Source organism: Nyctereutes procyonoides, unplaced genomic scaffold, assembly GCF_905146905.1.
Source record: "Nyctereutes procyonoides isolate TBG_1078 unplaced genomic scaffold, NYPRO_anot_genome, whole genome shotgun sequence".
Lineage (NCBI taxonomy): Eukaryota > Metazoa > Chordata > Mammalia > Carnivora > Canidae > Nyctereutes > Nyctereutes procyonoides.
The window spans coordinates 3,483,693-3,501,491 of NW_026575023.1; the positions used below are offsets into that span (position 1 = coordinate 3,483,693).

Here is a 17,799-nt window from a genome sequence, read left to right on the forward strand (position 1 = left end):
TTTATGTGTAGACTTGTACAATGAAAACTCCAAAGCATTGTAGAAATAAAGACCTAAATATATAAAGGAAAAAAAAAAGAGCATAAGAGGATTTAGTGGAGTATTACACCTTCTCAAGTATGAGCACTGCCAAAGGGTGATAACATGGATAGAAGATGGCATCCGCAAAGTTGATAAGGAATTCTATGGACTAGAATGAATGTGTCACTGACCTACGGAAAAAGAGACCAAATTGAATGGCCTCTCTTTAGTATATTATGAAAACTAATATTATTTGCCCAGAAAACTGAGGTAACAAAAATTGGAGACACTCACTCTAAGATCAACTTATTTACTTGTATAATTTCCATGTGTTCATTAAATTATGGAATTTGGAAGATCAAAAGATGACATATATGCCTTTCTTTTTCATCCCGAAGAATGCATCTTGGAGTTTTTTGAGCCAGTGTTTAAGCCAATAGTTGTTTGTTTTTTCCTCAGATCCTAATTGTTTCTTTTAGAAAACTTTTATTTGTAAGCAAATTATATACTTTACATACAAAAGAAATTATTTTATACCAGTATCAATAGCCTGATTACTTCACTATAACCATCTTCAAAGTTGTAGACAGATTCTATTATCATTCAAATATAACATATTAAGTCATGTCCTTGCTGACATGTATCTAAATCTATAAATCTAAAACAATTTATCAGTCTTTATATTTAAAAATATTGCTACTCAAATTATTTTACAAGTAATTATAAAATATATTTCTGAATTCTTATATGTAGAGTTCACTTTTTTTATGCTTTGTGATCTATCGATCGTCCAGCTAAAAGTTGGGAAATAGAAGATATGCAAGTAGTTATTCAGAAGTGAATTGGCTAATATCAGTAGCACTTAGACTCCGTTTCTAAAAATCAAACAGTCATTTATTTTCATTCTTTGGGTAACATTATTGAAAAATATTTTATTTACAAACTTTTTAACTCAGAAAAAAATTAGTAGGTTCTGTGGTTATAAAACACTATATCAACTTCAACTCAAATTTTGGAAATTCTTTTGTTATACTTTCAGTATATCTATAGTTCACAGATAGATATCTTCATGATACGTTTAACTCTGACCTTATAAAAAGAATAGGTCTTCTATGTAGATAAATGGATTTATAACATCTGTACGAGCTTTTTCACATGATTAAGTCTAAAAATGTAAGCCCCTGAGATTGTATGGTAGTAGTCTATAACTACTGACTAATTAAAACCTGTCATCTTTAGAAAGAAAAAAAACTGAGCTTGATCTCCAGCTTGGTAAGCACCTTGAGCTAGCTGGTAGGATAGTTTTTAAGGGAAAAATTGAAAAAACACAAACTTCCTAATGCCAAGGATGCTTCCACCAAAAGGGTCTTTCTTTAAAAATTCTTTGAGCATAGATACAGCATCAGAATCAAATGGCAAAATCCAAAATGGCCAGTTATACTATGCAAAAATGATATAAGGAAGGGTTTCCCTGGGTCTTCACAGAGAATATATATGCTTCTCTGTCATCAGAAAGATCAGATAATTAATGCCCTGAATCACTGAAATGGACAATGAGCAGGGAATGGCCAAATTCATGAATAGCAACAGAAAACAAATCCATGTTGAAAAGCTTTCTAGATGATATGTTTGACATCATGATGCAATACTATGAAGAGCATAGCTCATGCTATAAGTAAGATTGCATTTCTTCCATACTGATTTCCCAAATCAAACTGATGAACTAGGAATATCTAGGTTTTTGCTTCATCTCTCAAGTATATGGATCCAGTTGTCCAGGAAAACTCTTCCTCCAAAAATGATGCATATCCTGGACTAAACAAGTCATGATTGCCTTTCTTTTTTTTTTAATTGGTTTTCATTCTATCTTAGAGCCATGATATGTTTTCAACTCATTTTCCACTTGTACAAAATTAATAGTCCAAGAGACAGCTGGCCGCTTGCTAGCCACAAGTGGTAGTTTTGTTGTGAGCAGTGCCAAAATGCTGCTGCACAATTTAGTCTGTTTCTTTCCTGGAATAATATTTTTTTAACCTTTGCTAGCAGCACAATGCTATCTGTTTGATCAGTTAGGGTATTTTCTTACTTAGAAACATGATGAGGTTAATAGAAACAGAGAAGCTGATACTGTTTCCTGTAGGAGAGTCAGTAAAGGTTTGGGAAGAACCACAGGAATCATACAGTAGTGGTTAAATACATCCTATAATTTCTTTACTAAATTCGTGACTGAAACAATCTTTTATAGACTATTCTAGGCTATTTCTTAGAATAAAGGCTAGTAACTGTTTAAAAACAACTATGAGAATGCCAGAGATGTGCAAAAAGAAAAAAAGGAACAACAAACCCCACCCTTCTCTCTCTCTAATCTCCTTTCCAGGATGAGGAGTAGAAAAAAAGAAAAGAAAAGAAAAAAAAAAAAAAACATGATCAGGAAGCTAAGTGCCCTGGTGACAGAACTGACTGCCACCTCATAGTTGTGTGTCTGAACAATGCAGGTAACATCTCTAGATCTCATTTTGTACATAGATGATGGATTAAGAGATACATAGGTAGGTGATGATAGATGGATAGATAAATTAGATAATTTCAGAGTTTGGACTAGGTCCAAGGACTACAAATATGTTTCAGTTGGATTTACTGAAATTACTATAAAATTTATTCATATGTACATGTATGCATTTTTCTAAGGCAAGGTTTATCATTTTCATCAGATTTCATCATAGGTTCTATGTTATAAGACACATTGAGAACTGTTGAAACTGATGATATTTGAGATACTGTTGATTGATTATATCCTATTATCCTACCTGTAGGACCCAACCCAACTCTAATCTGATGGTCTTATACTCCTTACTTGCTTGACAGTTTATTCTTCCGGGAAGTCTCAAGGGAATGTGCATAGGGAAGGCTGTTTTCCTATGTGGAAAAAAGTTGTTTCCAAATTCTCAGGACAGTTCTGATGATGTATGTACACTTGTACTACCTCCCTCCCACCCTTCCTTCCTTTTCTTTTTCTTTCTTCTTTCGTTCCATATGTGTAACTGTACTACCTTTTGTAGGTAAAAATTAATGTCCCAGACTCTAGAAGAAATGATAAGAGGAAGAGAAGCAGGAAAAGGAGGGATAAGAGAAAGAGCAGAAGACAGAGAAGGAGATGCAGAAAAAGAAAGACACGCAGGAGAAGGAAGAAGAGGAAAAGCAAGAGAAGAAAGAATCCAATCTATACTACAACAGATACGTACTCTTAGCCATACAGTTAAGAATTTTCACAAGATTTTTAATGAAACAATGAAAATTTACATTAAGATTTATCATATATCTTATATGGTTGCATTTTTAAAAAACTTTAATTATTGAATGGGTATATCTGTATAGTTCTCATTTCAAAACATGTGCTCATCCAAAATAATCATGATACTTTGTCATCTCCAGAAATTCCTCAGTTAAATCCCTTCGGAAATTGGACCCAAGCTTTCATTTTATTCATGCATACTATCATTAATGTTTCTTGAAAACCTAGTCTGTGCCAAACTGTGCTAATTGCTAGGCACACTGTAGCAAACAAGATTAATTTCCATCTGCAAAGACCTTACGAGTGAGCAAAGAAGACAAACATCAAGCAAAAAATCATAATAAAGTACAGTCATCAGGGCAGATGTACAAATGCTACAGTAGCATACTTGACTACTATAGTGAAAATTCCAGGATTTAGAGAAGCCAAACAAGCAACATTTCCTGTCAGTGAATGTTCACAGTTTTATTTCAATCTATATTTGAATTAAAATATCATTGACCTTACATTTCATATCATGCCAACTAAGATAGTCTTTAATCTCTGTAAAAGCTTGTAAAATAGATACAAATATGAGTCTATATGTTATAGACATATCTAGTTTACTCATTTTCATAATTTATTGGACTCATTCTTAGCTTCAATTTAATGATTAGGAAGGAAAGATGAGAAAGAAATATGAAGGAATTTTTGCTTTGTTTTATATGTTAAGTACAAAAAAGGTTGAAGGATTGACAGAAGATTCTAGAAACACAAGTCCAGTTTTCTGATGTCAAATCATATTTATAGCTGTAAATTATGCACTGTTCTCCCAATGTTCTTTCAGTTCATGATTATTTAACTTCCTTTGTGTCTTTTTTTAAAAGAAAAACATTTTATTTATTTATTCATGAGAGACACACAGAGAGAGGCAGAGACATAGGCAGAGAGAGAAGCAGGCTCCATGCAGGAAGCCTGATGTAGGACTCGATCCTGGGACCCCAGGATCATGTCCTGAGTCAAAGGGAGGCGCTCAACCACTGAACCACCCAGGCATCCCACTTTTTGGTCTTAATCGTATCTTAGAATCAAGAGTTTCAATAACTATCAATAATTACAGTAAACAAAATTTATCATTTTAATTCAATTTTTAATTTTCTGATATCTAAGGTCTGATTTTGATTTTGTTTTTTCCCAAAATCAAGAGAGTTCTTCTAAGTTGAACATTTACAGTTGAATTTCACAAAATAAGTATAAAATTGTGCATCATTTGCTTCCAGAATTAAGTATTTTCAAATGTGAATTGAATGTGTTCCAATACTTCCCAAGTGCTGTATATAAGAATTCTACCATGTCTCATTCACATTTTCATGTGATTTGTTTCTTTAGTAAATTCACTACAAATTTGCCCTGTAACCTTTGACTAATAATTTAGATTAATTGATTAAATGGCTTTATCCCATCTACACATAAATTAAAGACTTCAGCGGAATGTTATAATAATTCATAGAAAGTGCAGTTTCAAATTACATGAATAAACAATTTGGGGGACATAAGTTAGTCTATTTAGGCTATTAGGACAACTTTGGAAGTATTAAAAAAAACCCACAAAACTTTGCAAGTAAAACTTGGAAGAATAAATGGGATGTTTAAAAAGTTCAGCTTACTCTTAATTTTATTTATTACTTTGATAAATTACTATGGAAGGATGTAGTCTGAGACATTCAATCTGGGAATGAAGGCAGAATTAGGGAAATGTTTATGTCTACTATCAATTTGTTGAATAAAAATCAATATCCTGATGACATTTAGAGAGTTCAGTTTTCTCAGTTTGATAAACCAAGATTGGCTGCCCTAGACTGGGTAAATCCCAGAAGGTGATGTGATTTGTTCTAACAATATTTCCTTACATAGTTCTGTTGATTGCATCTGAGATAACTTCTAGGGAATATTTCTTATTCCAGAAATGTTGAAGAACCATCCCAAGAGTAAGCTTTGATTTTTACCAACATACCTCTAGTTATTGACATGTAGAGTATATATAGGCTAGTGTGGTACAATCTAGTCTTCAAAGAGAAGTGCTCACACTCTATAAGGGGGTGAAGCACAAGATCATTAGCAGAGCTGTGGGAGGAAACTGCTAGAAGTTATTTTATATGTATTTCTTAATCTACAGAATATGAAAAAAGAAGCAATGCACTACTAGTGTTTAATTCCTTGGTTGGGTAAAATCAGAGAAGGTGACAGAACATGAGAGAGTCCTAACTCTGGGAAACAAACAAGGGGTAGTGGAAGGGGAGGTGGGTGGGGAGATGGGGTGACTGGGTGACGGGCACTGAGGGGGGCACTTGACGGGATGAGCACTGGGTGTTATGCTATATGTTGGCAAATCGAACTCCAATAAAAAAATATACTAAATAAATAAATTGGGTCTAGAGATGAATCAGAAAAAAAAATAATTCCTTGATTGGGATTGGCATTTTCACTCAGCCTTGGATGCCAGGTCATTAACACAGATGCCATCCTAGGCTAGGGGTTTGGTTGACATTGGCACTAGCATTTGTTGTTTTGCTTTCATCATATTTTAATGTATTGCAATTTTATGTATTTTGACTAAGTGAATTGTTTATGAATAAAAATATCTAGTTTTAGATAAACTTTCTTCAAAAGATGGAAAAGGTTAATAAAGAAACACACAGAATTTTGGCGTATTGGGAAGTGTTAGTTCTTTCAGAGAAGTATAGGAGAAAATGTATGTTCTTGTTTCTAATACCTTTAAATAATATAATACATCCAGCCTCTTGCTAAAATGTAACTAAATATTAAAGATATTACTAAAGTCTCTTTAATGTCTACTCTTCTAGTCTCTTTTTTCTCCCCATACCACTCAGAATTAACCACTGCCATTGTTTTGGTGTATACCATTCCTAGATGTTAAAACATAAAGTACGAATATGATCTAACATTTTCCGGTATGCACTTTCAAAAAATACTAGGTGTTTCTCATTTGGAATTAAGCAGACTGAGATATTCTCATCTTCATCAAATGATATTGGATCTGAGTTTGACAGACTAATGTATTCTACATTCTTGTGTACTAGCTATATATATCAGTGACTTTGAAAGAAGGGATGTGTCAAACTGATCAACACACCATAAGCTCCCTCAACAAGGTTAAATGCAGAGACTATTCTGACACGTGCAAAATAACAATTTATTTTTCTTCATAATTTTTAAATTGAAAGTAGTCCTTTAAGACCTCAAGTAGGAGGCTTCTATACAGATCCTCCAGATTTTTTTTTCAAAACAGATTTCTCTTTCATGAATTAATTAATCCTCATAACTCTATAGGACTCTCCTCTACTCAGACAATTCCTCAATCTATATCCCACTTTATTCCCTCATTAAAGTTGTAGTCCTATAGTTGCCTATTGAGTTTTTGTTTCATTGCCTTACCATTACTATATTCAATCATATATTTTAAAAAATATTTTCTTGGCCACCTACTATGTGCTAGGCATTTTAAAAAACATTTTCTTGACCATCTACTATGTGCCAGGCATTGTGCCTGTCATATTGCTAAGGCTAAATTGGCTAAATATGACACCACCCTGCTTTTAGAGAATGTTTACTGTCTTGTCAGGTATCTCAAACTTAACAAATCTTCATGCCTCCAAGCTTTTCTGTCATTGTAAGTGGCACCATCCAATGTCCTAATCACCTACACTTAAAAATCAAAAGGTATCTTTGACTCAGTACTCACTTTAATTCTCTAGGTAGCCAATGATTTTGGTAGTTATTCCCTCAAATTATCTCTTTGGTCCATATATTCTTTTCCCATCCGAAACTAACTTAAGACTATTGTAACAGCTTTCCAGGTGAATTCTGTGTCTCTTGTTCTTTTCTCCTTCCACTTCACCTTCATGTTCATTAAAGACTAATCATCCATACACATGACTTTCATCATGTGACTATTCTTGAAAGCTTATAATAGCTTCTGTATTTTCTATCTTATCAAGAATGTACTCGATGAAATTCTAAAATCCTTTAAGAATCAAATTCATCCCAATTCTATTTCCCATGATACATTGTATCATGAACTTTAAGCTTAATTAAGCTTTGTCATTCTTAAGACATGTAATATTCATTCTGACTTTGTAATTTCTGTTATTACAACCTCTTTCCCATTAGAGTGTTCTCCCTATTATTTTCTCTCACTTCAGTATGACACTTTGTAAAAGCTCAACTCAATTACCACCTCCTTAATGAAATCTCTGACTGTTTGAGGTAGCAGTTTATTTTATTTTACTTTTGTAAAGATTTTATCTATTCATTTGACAGAGAGAGAGCAAAAGCAGGGGGAGCAGGCAAAGGGAGAGGGAGAAGAGGCTCCCGCTGAGCAGAGAGCCCAAGGTGGGGCTTCAACCCAGGCCCCGGGATCATGACGGGAGCCAAAGGCAGACGCTTAACCAACTGAGCTACCTAGGTGCCCTAAAGTTGCAGTTTAAAGTGCAATTGTGCAATTCCTGTGATGTCTGGGTGGCTCAGTCAAGCATCTGCATTCAGCTCAGGTCAGGATCTCATTATCCTGGGATGGAGTCCCACATCCAAGCTCCCTGCTAAGAGGAGATTCTGCTTCTTCTCTCCCTCTGTCCCTCCCCCACAGCTATGTGCTCTCTCGCGCTCTCTCTCTCTCTCTCTCTCTGTCTCTCTCTCTCAAATAAATAAATAAAATATTTTTAAAAAATAAAATAAAGTGCAATTTCTGGGTACTGACTGCTTTGATTCAAATTCTTGTTCTGCCATTGACTCTGTGACCTTGGTTAAGTCACTTAATCTCTGTTCCTCAATTCCTTCACTTGTGGGAGAAGGATGAAAATAGCGCCTATATTCTAGAACAGTTAGTATAGCAAATGAAATAATGAATGTAGACGACTTGGAACAGTATCTAACAAGAGTAGTCAATTGACATTACATCATTCCCATTATCAATAATTTAGTAATAGTGGTATATTGTTCTAGAACTCTTAGCTTCTCCACTGGTAGACTTCTCCAATACTTAAAAATCTATGACATGGTTTTGTGTTTTTGCTATTATGTATTTTAGTTTTTTCTCTTCAACTTTGTACAAAATCCTAGAGACCAGAAAGTGGATCTTTTACTTCTGAGATATCTTCTGGTGTCTGGTATAGACCCATAGTAGGTGTTCAATTACCACTCACTGGCTGATTTATCTTATTCCATTCCAAACTACAACTATATTTATTTTTTACATAACTTCTGGAAATTGGAAATGTGATCTTTTTTTCTCTCTCCTTAATTTTGGAAGCAAAAAAAAATTTCTGCATAAAAATTGCAGCTAGCTTTTCAGAGCTCTTTATGAATTCCATCTTTCTCAGCTGCTAAGCAAAAAGAATCTTCCAATGAATTATACTTAAGAGAAATCAGGACAGCCATTTCCTCTAAACATTTTCTTTCCTTTCTTAGTGGTTGATTTAGGTATTACAGTGGCTTATATCTTATTCATAAGTGGCTTATAATCTTCATTGATAAGTTGATAAAAAGAGATTGACTCTAGTATGTAATAACTTGGAACTTCCATTGCTGCTCTGAAGCAATGGCACTCCAAGTCTGAAGCCAGGGGTTATAGAAGCAGTCTATTCTGCATGCAGTAAATAGGAGGGCACTGTGTCTGTAAAGAATTTAAAAGCAAAAGGAAACTGATTAAAGTTGGTGTGCTCATTAATGTCATCATGCACTAGAAATTCTAAACAACAGCATTGATAAAATATTCCTCCCTGCTGGGGGCGGACTAGTCCCACTGATGCACCACCCCCACCCTACCTCCTATATTACGCTCTAAAATTATCCTGTGGACATTAGATTTTTCCAGCTCAATATTGAGGCTTCTGACACATCTTAGTGCAGTTTTTTTTCTCCCAAATTTTTATTATGTTCTACAGTAAAAATACATTTTATATCACAGTATCATACATATATATTTGTGTGTATATGTGTGTGTGTGTGTGTGTGTGTTTCACAAGACAGTCTTTTCTACTAACAGGTAATGGCACTGAGTTTGAAAAAATATCACTCTAATTTGATCCTTAGCCATCCAAACTAAAACTACCAAGACTGTTCTAAAATGAATTAAATAGTTCCCCTGGGGCCCCATAAACTAGATATGATTCAAAATTAGAAATAAACTAGCTTTCTGATAGCAAGAGGTGAAAATAGAAATGAAAGAGCTAATTAACTTCCTTTGGCCTCTTTACTAGAAAGCACAGACAACAGAGAAAATAGTAATCAAAGCCAATATCCAGGCTGAAGGGTGGATATCACTGAAAGACCTCCCAACTTTACTCTGGAATTTCCATTTCCGAGACTGGCCCTGAGTACCATTTTTTTCAATTTCTTCTCTAACCTTACTCCCTGTCTGAAAATATACTATTATTCTCATTGAATTCTGGCCAATTTCTAGTTCAAATTCATGTAACACTGAAGTTCATTAATCTCCATACCTTTGTTTTAAAGATTTATTTATTTATTTGAGAGAGGGAGAGGAGGAGAGAGAAGCAGACTCCCTGTCAAGCCGGGAGCCCAAGTCCGGCTGGGATCATGTATGACCTGAGCTGAAGGCAGATGCCTAACCAGCTGAAGCACACAGGCACCCCTCTCCATCGCTTTTTATACCGTGTGCCTTGTTTCATTCATCTCCGGTGAGTGTACTAATTCCCTACGTATCTCTATCATTATCTATGCATTATTCAAATACTTCTCACTGGAGGAGTTATTCTATGCCCATAATTTATGTATGAAACCAGTCATGATGCAATGTTGGCTGGCCAGGATTTCCTCATGAAAACTATAGTTAGATACCTAATAACAGCAAGATGAGAAGTTTATGTTTAATGATACGTCTCAAATATTACAAATTATTTCTCTCTTATGTACTCTTCAGTTTATGATAGAGACCAGTTGTAAACAAGGATTTAACCATTATTACACAATTTCCAAAAATTTATTATACACAGCTAAAATTTTATGAAATATATTCAGGCAAAGATTTTGAAGGATGATTTATTCTGTGTTTTACTTAAACAACAATTCAGTTATCTTACGCCAAGGGAGAAAATGACCTTAAATCTTTTTCAGTAGGGATTGTAGGGACTGGTTACAGATTAACATGCACACTTTTTTTCTAGTTTTACTTTTTAAATTTTATTTATTTATTTATTCATGAGAGACACAGAGAGACAGAGACATAGGCAGAGGGAGAAGCAGGCTCCCTGTGGGGAGCCAAAAGGCAGATGCTCAACCACTGAGCCACTGAAGTGCCTCTCTAACTAGTTTTAATATAGGTTATCATTTCTCCTAAGTGATGGTTTTTCTCATTATTAAAATGAGGGGTTTCAATATTATTTAACAGTTTTCCGTATGCTCGTGATAATATGATATGTCAGTAATTGTAAAAGGACATTTAATTATTGAAAGGCTGGTAGGTAAATTATTTGAAGATAATGTGATTTTCTAGAAAGAAAATCCAAGTTAGTTAAGGACTAATTAGCTAAATAATAAGAGAATTCAAAGTGTATTGATTCAAAAAAGTAAATATGGCCAATAATAACTTTATCAGTTTTGGCCAGTTGTAAATAATAAAATCTTTTCACAAAGCAAAAATGGTGAATGTAACTAGTAATGTCCTTAAGAAATGTTCAATAACCATATAAAGAAAGCTATACATATTTTAAAGAGAAGAAAAGAATACCACAAAGATATGCAGAAAAAATATACAAAAGGCTAAATGGTTCATTTTTATACATGAAAACTGATAACACAATTACTGAGTAAATGGAATACGTTTTTATTTTTTTAAAGATTTTATTTATTTATTCATAGAGACAGAGAGAGAGGTAGAGACACAGGCAGAGGGAGAAGCAGGCTCCATGCAGGGAGCCCGGGACTCCGTGATCCTGCCTTGGACCAAAGGCAGGTGCCAAACCGAGGAGCCACACAGCGATCCCAAATTCTGACAATTTTAATGTTTAATGTTCCTTTAGGTATAAACCTCAGAATGTTCTCAAATTATGGCTCTTCAAATGCTTTCCACCCATAATCTCTCAGAGGCTTCAGTTTAGCAGTTACCCAAATAATCACAGTAAATAATGCATGGTTTTGCAAAGCAGGTAAGGCAGCAACAAGGACAGTACTACCTGGAAAATCAGGCTAAAGTTCCAAATCTGATTTTCAGCATTGAATCTTTCTACCAGTAATTTAATACCTCAGACATGAACTTAATAAAATTGAGCACTCTCACTGGGCTGAAGAAGTGGGTGAAAGTTTCAAAGATCACCAGTTTTTGGAATTGTGGTTAACATCGTAAGTCAATATTTTGCACTCCAGAGCAAAAGTTTCACATATCAGGAGACAGAGAATAAATACCAGTATACTGAAAAGAATATTTTTGACTAGGAAACCAGATTCCAGTTCCAGAATTAGTCACATACTGACCTTGTATGTTATCTACCCCTCTCTGGGTCTCTATTTTTGTTTTTGTCAAAAGAAAGTTTGGATTACCTCATCCCATCTCTTTTTTTTTAATTCTAAAATAATTATACTTCCATGATTTTAACCCCATGACCTATGATGAATCTAAGACTATCTGTAGTAGGATCAAACAAAGTTCTGCTCATCAAAAATATACCGTGTTCAAGATCCAGTGTGATTGTGGAAATGATTATGTTAAATGCAGGGAGCCAGGAGATAAGCATTAATTAAACAAATAAACAAAATAGATCACTGAGAGCACTAGCATTATACATTTTAAAGTTTCTGATCTGCACAGTTATTAGATACATAATCACCATGTTAAATATGTCATGGACTGAATCACTGAATAAAAAAAAACAGCTTTTTTTGTGGGCTTATATATTTTTTAAATCTAGCTTCAAGGCTAATGAATTAGCACCATATCATTACATAAATCTGCTACGCTTTTCTCCCTTGAAAAGAATCAAATCGGTGGTCCTCTGATATTTTGTTCTTAGGACCACCCCATGCCCTTAAAAATTACTGAAGACCTTAAATAGCTATGGTTTATGTAGACTATCCATCAATACTTGCGGTATTAGAAGTTAAAACTAAGAAATTTAAAATATTTATTTATTTAAAATAAAAATAAACCATTTAAAAATAACATTTTTATTTTTAAAAGATTTATTTTCAAAAAAATGTGAAACGTCTATTTGTTCTTGAACTCATTGTATTGCCATTAGTTGTCTTGATTGAAGTATTTTAGGAAAATTCTATCTCACATAGAGATGTAATTGGAAAGAAAGAGTATTATGATAGGTTTTCAAATAATTGTGGATATTCTTGATTTTACACCGAAACTTGAAAAATGGCGATTTCTTAAAGGTTAGTTGTTGCCCTGTAGAATCTGAGGCCATATCAATGAAATTTTTGTACTTTGTTATGTTAAAATCCATCAGTATTTGTCTACTTTGAGTGGATCTTTAAGTGTGTATGATTTTGTAATATTATGCATTTGCTCTTTTTAAAGAACCGATTCACTTAATTCACATAATCATCCATATCTCTCAAGTATTGACACATTTATTTATATGATATCAAAAGCTCCCCATATTTCTTAATACCAACACCAATCTCATTATAAAAAGTAAGTATACTGAAAAGCTGTAAAATTTACAGGGGATCATGCAAGTTTTTAAAAATTCGAATTTACACTAGTGAGTTTGAACTTTATCACAAACAACAAATTATTGTTTTCTTTGAAGTCACAGCTTCCTTTATTAATTTTTAATAGCTACCTGCCAAAAATCTAAACCTAAGTAACCATAGTTTGTCAGTTTCTCTTTAAAGTAAAAATGATGCTGTATGTTAAATAGTAGCTTTTACAGCTTTTTTCAAATATCTAAAAACTTTCCTCAAGACCATGGCATTTCAGTATGAAGCAGAGGTGTTTATGCATGGTTTTCATTTTGTCACCAGGTGTACTAATAAAGGGCTGTACCCAAAGGTTAAGATTTAATAAAATTAATACTTTTTGTTCTTCATCAATAACATTCTTAGGTGAAACTGGAATTCTTTTTTTCTGGAATGCTTGAAATAAAAAAACAATGGCAATGGGGTGCAGTGTGGTGCTATTGCCTTGATTCACACTAAGGTCCAGCAGTTTTAATCATCATTGCTTTCGCTTCAATCAGTACAAATGTCAACATAGCAAAACCACTAATGATACTTAAATTTTGATGTCAAAAGCCCATGAGAATCTCAGGGGTTCCCAGGAGTCTTTGGTACACACTGAATTAAAGTGTTTTTGGGCCACGTTGGTGGCTCAGCGGTTTAGCGCGGCCTTCAGCCCAGGGCCTGATCCTGAGGACCCAGGATCGAGTCCCACGTTGGGCTCCCTCCATGGAGCCTGCTTCTCACTCTGCCTGTGTCTCTGCCTCTCTCTCTCTGTCTCATGAACAAATAAAGTCTTTAAAAATAAAAATAAAAAATTAAGTTTTCAAACAACATAAATGCCATTATAAACCTCCCACAATATTTTTTAAATTGACTGTAAGTACATAATAATGCAATAAATTGAAATGCCTAATCATTCAAGAGAGGATAAAATTTGAAAAAGACAGATTTAAAATGTAAGCATGAGAAGTGAATTTTTTTGAAATCATATCATAGTAAATATAACAGGGCATAGGAGGAAAGTAAATGGATTTTAAAATATGTCTTTAATCCTTTTAACCATTGTTTCCATACCTTGTAGTTTCTGGTATTGAAGTGGTTCCATCATTAGACAGTTTCTACTTCCTTGGCTGGCAGCTGTTGGAAATGATCCTAGAATGCAACTCTGGAATCTTTTCTCTGACATCCGAAATATATGACAGACAATGCAGTTAACCTCCTTCTCCTAGAGCTTAACCCTTTCAGTCTGAGTCAGACAAGAGCCCCAGTTTCAAAAGGGTTCTTGCCAATTGGAAACTAGTCACATGCCATCTTTTTTAGCCAATCATAGGGCCATGCTAAAAACAACAGCTGGTCAATTGAGACATCATTCTAACACCCCTATAATCACCACTAGCATATTGCTGGCTCTATCAGAGAGTTCTGAGGACAGTACACAATCCTGTCAAATCTTACAGCTTCCAACATGTAGAAAGAAAAAATTATGCTCAGTCTATAAGAGGGTTATGCAGTTTGACCCAAGTTTGACCCACTAAGTCAGAAGTTAAAATACTGATGAAAGAATTTAGATATGAGATCTTTATTTCAAGAAATACCTTTTTTCTTATTCATATTCATTTATGCAGCTAAAGAAAATGAGTAGGAAATAACCTCTACTCTAATAATTTGAGTGTTCTTTGTCAATACATAAAAGGGCTTTGCGATTCTTAAGTACCTGCCAGGGAAATGTTACAGTATGTAGCTAATATTTATTCAGCTTCTACTACTGTAAGGCATGCTTTTAGGCACTAAAAGTTTGAAGGATTTGGCAAACATTATTACATAAATTAAATTACTCACAGTATTTTTAGTGTTTGATTAAAACCTCTGATTCAAAAGGTTGTCGATTGGGGATCCCTGGGTGGCTCAGCAGTTTAGCGCCTGCCTTTGGCCCAGGGCACGATCCTGGAGTCCAGGGATCGAGTCCCACATCGGGCTCCCTGCATGGAGCCTGCTTCTCCCTCTGCCTGTGTCTCTGCCTCTCTCTTTCTCTCTCTCTCTCTCTCTCTGTCTCTGTCTCTCATGAATAAATAAATAAAATCTTTAAAAAAAAAAAGTTTGTTGATCAAATACCCAAAGGAAAAAAATCTGTAGCTACTTTTTGCCTTTAAATTATTCCTAATTAACAAATGTATTCAAACTACTGCAGCCCCATGCTCTTAGTGTACCTGTGACATTAGTAGATTGTATCTAATACTTGAAACATGAATCAACTGGGAGTTACATGACTCCTCAACAACTGCTAATTACAGGGCAATGACTGAGAAACTACTTGCTGAATCCCTACTGTTCCCAACCAGTCAATCTTGCAAGTTTTCAGGACTCAGCCTTCAGATATCTTCTCGATCATATTTACTCTCTAACTTTCATGGATTTTCTTTGTTTCAAATATACTCTTTATATGTTCATGAATCTCAAACTTATATTTCCAGTCTTGATTCCTTCTCTGAACTCCAGACTTCCATATCTAAATCTCTGCTCAACATACTCACTTGTATTTCATGCAGGCATCTTATATTAACATGTCCCAACCTTAACGATTAGTTCTCCCTAACCCTCCTGACTGCTACTTCTCACTCAGTCTCAATCTCAGTAAATTGCAACCATTCCTCACCCAGTTGGTCATGACAAAAACCTTGAAGCCATCCTAGATTCCTCTCCGCATCCAATCCATTAGAAAATTCTAGTTTCTATCCTCAAAATTCAGATCGGACCACTTGTACCATCTTCGCCAATACCACTCTAATCAATAACCTCATCATCAGTCATCTGAAGTACTGCATTACCTCCTAACTGGTATCACGACTTCCATGATTGGTCCCATTCAATCTAACCTGTATACAACAATTAGAGTGATCTCATTGAAATATTAGTCAGAATATGTTGCTGCCTGGCATAAACTCCTCAAGTGCCTTTTCAGCACAGTTAGAATAACATTCAGCTTGATCTTAGTTTAGAAAACCATATATAATCCTGCCCTACTACTTTGTTCTTTCCAACCTAATTTTCATTCAGTTCCAGCTACGTTGTCCTCAGCCTTTGTAGTTTCTATACTCTCCCTCTTTGAAACTCTTCCTGGAGATACTTACAAGTCTTGCTCCTTCATTCCTTTCACATCTCTACTCAAATGTCACTCATCAAAGGTCCTTCTCTGACCATGTTCTCTAAAATAGTGGCTCTGTCGTCTCTATTCTCAACCTCTGCCTACTTATTTTTCTTAGCCTTTATAGCTTGTTATCTCTAACTCTATATATCTCACATACATATATGTATGTACATACATATATAATAATTTGTTAATTTATTAGTAGAGTGAAAACATGGATTGTTGCCTCTTTAATGCTTACAACAGCAGTGTGATGAGAAATTTAAGTTCTCATAATATTTTTGTGACTTTTCTCTGATATTAAAATTATTTTTAAAGAAGAAAGAAAGAAAAGGACAAACCTAATGAAGATGACACCAAGGAAAACAATACAGTCCCCACGTTATTTTCCATAACAAGAAAGAAGGGATTCAGGAAAAGGAATCCATTTGGCTGGGTTTGTAGAAATTTCATCTTTCCAAATTAACTGTCAATAGTAGTTGACTCAATAAATATTCTTGGATATTTCTTATTATGCTGATACCTACAGCTAAACACCTATTTCATAACTGAGTTATATAACTATATCAGATTTCTAGGACTTGCAGCTGCAAGTTTGAAAATCTTATTTTAGTATTGCTTACTTCTTGTTAGATATGGCTTTACTGTATATATTTAGTAATTTAGATTCTGTAACATATTAAACAGATCCTAAAATGCTTGAAATTTGTCTAAAATAGATATTAATTGTGCCTTTCTAAATATTTTTTAAATCCTATTTAAAAGGAGAGGGCAGATGGTGGCAGAGTAGGAGCACTTTGCTTTATTCTATGAATACAACTAGATAACCATCAAATCATCCTAAATATTCCAGAAATCAACTAAAGAATGGCAGAACAAACTCCACAGCTAAAAACAGAAGGGAGGGCCCATTGAGAAGGTAGGAAGCGTAGAGACACAGTCTGGGAGAGAAACACATCAAGGCCACCATGGTGGTGAGGAAGCTGAGGACTTGGGGAAGGGCAAGAGACATCCTAGCACGCAGGGGAGTCCCCGGGAAAGGTAATTCCCCGTAGCCATTGGCTTGGAAAGCAAGGGTGGCAGAATTTTGTGACATCAGGCAACCAGTGGGGCTTAAAGCCTAGAATTTTAAAGGTCAGCAAGCTTGCTGGGACAGAGCCCGGAAAGCACTGCACTGCTCTTGGAGAGAAGGCAGGCAAACAACCTGTGGACATAAAGCCCAAAAACAGTGATCTGAAGAGGGCCTGGAGCATACAGTGGAAAGGTGATTTGCGCATCTTGAAATGTGTCCCAGAAAGGCAGCATTCAGAGAGAACCCTCCATGAACAAACAGGCAGGTGTCATTTCCCAACCTTGCCCCTCAGCATGAACACAGGGACACCTGTGGGAACCAGTGCGGCACATACTTACTACCTAACTTGCTTACACCAATGTCCACATGGACATTAACTCCATAAAGGAGCTAGAGTATAATGCTAAGTGAAGTAAGTCATCCAGAGAAAGACAAATACGCTATGATTTCACTCGGATGTGGAATTTAAGAAACAAAACAGAACAGCAAAGGGGAAAAAAGAGAGAGGCAGGCAAATCAGAAAATAAACTCTTAACTATAGAGAACAAACTGATGGTTACTAGAGTGGAGGTTGGTGGGAAC

The 17,799-nt window shown here is 35.0% G+C and overlaps 1 protein-coding gene across 1 annotated transcript in view; it reads right to left on the bottom strand.

The window, feature by feature from the left end:
* Nucleotides 1-14,230, bottom strand: part of LOC129521302 (transmembrane protease serine 11F) — an 84,451-nt gene extending 70,221 nt beyond the window's left edge. The window contains exon 1 of the mRNA XM_055342610.1: nt 14,075-14,230. The gene's annotated coding sequence lies outside the window, so the exon portion shown is untranslated. The remainder of the gene's footprint in view (nt 1-14,074) is intronic.
* Between the last annotated feature and the right edge of the window lie 3,569 nt (nt 14,231-17,799).